Source organism: Triticum aestivum, chromosome 7D (assembly GCF_018294505.1).
Source record: "Triticum aestivum cultivar Chinese Spring chromosome 7D, IWGSC CS RefSeq v2.1, whole genome shotgun sequence".
Taxonomy (NCBI): Eukaryota; Viridiplantae; Streptophyta; class Magnoliopsida; order Poales; family Poaceae; genus Triticum; species Triticum aestivum.
In genome coordinates, this window is record NC_057814.1 from 612,844,350 (window position 1) to 612,849,129 (window position 4,780).

Genomic DNA, 4,780 nt, shown 5'->3' on the forward strand with positions numbered 1-4,780 from the left:
CCACCATCTCCAATAACGGCGGCTGCCGGGGTTGTAGCATGCAGCACCGCGTCGGGGGGGGTGTAGCTCGTAACCTGTGTCCTCGAGCTCGTTGGTGCTTGTTGTGCTTGCGGCAAGGCCGGGGGCCTGTCAACTTAAGTTGCTGTTAAGTCATGCATGAGGGGGGCCAGAAGTATGAATTGCCGCTAGTCTTTTCTTTTCCTAAGTGTTCACTTTTCATTTTTCAAAATACCAAGATCTATTATAAAAATGGCCGATGCTAAGCGTCGGTCGGCCAACCCAAATTTCGGTTGTTTGATTTGCCTAAATGGTTTCGCTCAGGTCCCCAGCACCCTTTCCCATCCCGCATCTCGCCCAGTACCATGGCTCCCACCACCCTCGGTCGCGGAACCGCTCCATGCCGGTCCAAAGCACTGGGCCTCGCGGGCGCCACCACACTCAATTGCAGCATTCATGGATCCTGCCGCACCGAGACTCGCAGGCTACATTTGCACGGGTTCCAGCAATGGCGTGCATGGTTGCAACATCTCACTGCAGGCCTCGAAGCTCGCCAGCTCGCTATGGTGACATTGTCGTCGCCGCAACGGTTCCATCAAAGTTGATTCACGGTTGCAGCACCTCATTGGTACGGTTCCAGCTCTCCGAGGTGGCCTGACGCAGCTCGCCACGGTCACTTGTTCCACTCGGTTGTGCCTGCTGGTCGAGGTAGTAACAAAAATAGTAGCCGGTTGCAACAAAAAAAGCCAATTCCAACAAAAATTGTCTTGCCGTCGCCGGGTTGAAGCAAAAAATTCCGCCGGCGTTGCCGAGGTTTGGTCGGTTTGAGCAAAAAAAAGATGCCAATTCCAGCAAAATTGCCTCGCCGTCGCCGGCCACAACAAAAAAACTCGTCGGTTCCAACAAAAGGAAAATCCGGTTGTGGCTCAAAATCATGTTAGTTGTAGCATGTCGACTCCACGCCACCAGAAGCACACCTCGCTCTAGCGTCGGCTGCTGCCGGTTGCAGCTCATGATACCAGCATCTCCAATAACGGCGGCTGCCGGGGTTGTAGCATGCAGCACCGCGTCGGGGGGGTGTAGCTCGTAACCTGTGTCCTCGAGCTCGTTGGTGCTTGTTGTGCTTGCGGCAAGGCCGGGGGCCTGTCACCTTAAGTTGCTGTTAAGTCATGCATGAGGGGGGCCAGAAGTATGAATTGCCGCTAGTCTTTTCTTTTCCTAAGTGTTCACTTTTCATTTTTCAAAATACCAAGATCTATTATAAAAATGGCCGATGCTAAGCGTCGGTCGGCCAACCCAAATTTCGGTTGTTTGATTTGCCTAAATAATTTCGCTCAGGTCCCCGCACCCTTTCCCATCCCGCATCTCGCCCAGTACCATGGCTCCCACCACCCTCGGTCGCGGAACCGCTCCATGCCGGTCCAAAGCACTGGGCCTCGCGGGCGCCACCACACTAAATTGCAGCATTCATGGATCCTGCCGCACCGAGACTCGCAGGCTACATTTGCACGGGTTCCAGCAATGGCGTGCATGGTTGCAACATCTCACTGCAGGCCTCGAAGCTCGCCAGCTCGCTATGGTGACATTGTCGTCGCCGCAAGGGTTCCATCAAAGTCGATTCACGGTTGCAGCACCTCATTGCCACGGTTCCAGCTCTCCGCGGTGGCCTGACGCAGCTCGCCACGGTCACTTGTTCCACTCTGTTGTGCCTGCTGGTCGAGGTAGTAACAAAAATAGTAGCCGGTTGCAACGAAAAAAGCCAATTCCAACAAAATTTGTCTTGCCGTCGCCGGGTTGAAGCAAAAGGTTTCGTCGGTTTGAGCAAAAAAAGATGCCAATTCCAGCAAAATTGCCTCGTCGTCGTCGGCCACAACAAAAAAACTCGTCGATTCCAACAAAAGGAAAATCCGGTTGTGGCTCAAAATCATGTTAGTTGTAGCATGTCGACTCCACGCCACCAGAAGCACACCTCGCTCTAGCGTCGGCTGCTGCCGATTGCAGCTCATGAGACCACCATCTCCAATAACGGCGACTGCCGGGGTTGTAGCACGCAGCACCGCGTCGGGGGGTGTAGCTCGTAACCTGTGTCCTCGAGCTCGTTGGTGCTTGTTGTGCTTGCGGCAAGGCCGGGGGAGCATGCGGCGAGCGCGGGGTTGGTCGCAGCAAATCCAATGCGCGGTGGTGGCTCCGTGGGTGCGACGCAGGGGAGCAGGAGGTGGGCGGTCGCCGACGCTCGACGCAGGGGAGTAGGAGGCGGTCGTCGGCGCGGGAAAGATAGAGATGTGGGTGAGAGAGATAAAGTTAATCGGTTATGGAGATAAGATAGTAGTTGTCAGACGCATGATTAGTTTGGATCGAGCGGCCGGCGCAAAGTTGGGCCGATGGGCTGTATACAAATGTTTTCCTATAAAAATTCATCGAAAGTACAATGTATCTCAAATGTAATAAGTATTATATCAAGGTATTTGGACCACCGAATCACCAAACATCGCGAGAACGACCCACTGAAACGCCAACTACCCCTCTCTTATGTAAGCCTTTCCTTCCTTTTCAAATGGTTGAACTTCAAGTTCCTAATCACGTTAGCTTGAGCAAATTGACGATGCTTCCATATGCCAGCCTTAATGACATGCGTGTATGTGTTGCGTATATAATGCCAATGGTTCCTGTGGTGATTTTGCTGAGGTTGAAGCTTATCTAAGCACTTGTTCTGGTCATCGTTTGGGCCAGAGTAGGTGAGGACTTGTACTTTTGATGTAATTTTTATTATGTTTGGGGTGTTTTGTATTTTTGATAAATCTTTATAATAGATATGATATTTTCGAAAAAAAACTCATGTCAATACATCAACAATTTTATATCCGGTGATTCTAATTGGTGGGTTAATTGTATATCAGGCTTGCCGATAGGGCTGAACTTATCAGTTAATCATATTTCACAACTTCAGATAATCCGTGAAATGTACCGGATAATCCACATCTGGCCGATATTGTCGATACCATATCCGCTGGATACCCAGTTGACCAAAATCCATATCTGTATCCATATCCGACATCTGACGGATTCGTGCAAGTGCAGGCCATATCCTTAGTAACGGATGCGAATACTGATCCGGAATAGGAATTATCTGTACCATTTACATCCCTAAGGGTAACTCGCGCATTTGTGCGGCTAGATTAGTTTTACTGTTAAAAAAGTTAATATGTTCAGATACCATTATATTCACATAGGTTACAGAAAAGTTTATAGCAAAAGAAACTATTTAGCGACCTAGAATGATTTTTTAGTGTTCCTTGACCTAAGCCAATTATTTTCCTGCGCACTAAGTTTTATCTGATTAATTTTTTATAGCCCATGTTCTATACCATCAAAATAAAATAATTAAATATAGCTAACATACCTGGTGGCAAAATTATTGTACTCCCTCTGACTCCAAAAGAAGAAGGCCCATAAAGTGGACCACCTTTGTAGGAAAAACTATCAATAACTATAATACTTAAAAAATATCAAAGTTTTAAATAGCGCGCTAAGTCTCTTAGCGGCGGACCTCTTCTAAATGCTATAGCGTGCTATAGCGAGCTATTTAAAATGTTTGCTCAAGTGTTTGAACGAAAGACTCTTAGCGCGGGACCTCATCTAAACGCTATAGCGTGCTATAGCGGGCTATCTAAAAATTTGAAAAATGTTTACCCTGAAATAGTGATATTAAAAATATAGTATTATGTATTTACTGATACTAATTTGGCGTTCAATTTCTGGATAATTTTTTCTAGAAATTCGGTCAAAATTTGCACGGTTTGACTTGTTTGTCTTTATTCCTTCTTATTTGGTCATTAGTGTATATCTAAAACTAAAGAGTTTAGAAATTGTCCAGTGATGATTAATTAAGCATTAGTATTGATGGCTTACATCTAACCTTATTTTAGTTTCCTCAATCCGTCTCATCATTGATCATAATGTAGTTATGCTTAAATTTGGTGCAAAATCATGGCTCTTCTGCACATGCTCATCTTACAAATTATTAATATCTCTTGCGCATCTATATTGAGAAAACAGTATAATGGGGTGAGCTACGGCTCTCCACAGCATTTAACGCTAAAAACCGTTCGATCGCGTCACTCAACGCTCCTGATCGTCCTGTCATCCCACCTCACCCCATGGCCTTTTGTACCGCTCCAACTCGGGCTTCCCGGTCGGCCCAACGTTAATGGGCTGCTGCTCCGGACAGCGATCTGGGCGCCCGCTCATTCACTGATGCATCGTAATGCCTGATCGTGAACAGACGGTTGCGATCAGCACATGGCTATGGGAGCGCGCGTGGGGTGGGGGTGTTGCTCGCCGCCGATTTGGGCGAACCCTAGCGGTGATGGCGGCAGCCTTCTCTCACCACCGCACGCCCTACCAAAAGCATAGATACGATGACCAAGTCCGCTCCATCGTCTTGTCCTCCCATGCATCTTCCGTCCTGCGCCCGCATAATATCGACCCACCCCTTCTGCGGGCACCAGCCGGGTTGCTAGCTGCAGGGGAAGCGGCCGTGAAGGAGAGACAGTGTGCCGACGTTGCCGCAGCCGTTTAGCTTTCTGCCCAGCTTCCATTCTCCTCACCGTGCTGACTACGGGAGACAGACACGTGCAGAAGTCTCTTTTCCTTCTGCTTCCTCTCGGTTAATCATGGGGATGTGCGTGTTTTTCCTAAGTGGTGGTTACTAGATTACAGTCTCTCTTTGGTTTTGTGAAGGTAACTTGTTTACTGATTTTCATTGATCAGCTCGAGTTTGTTT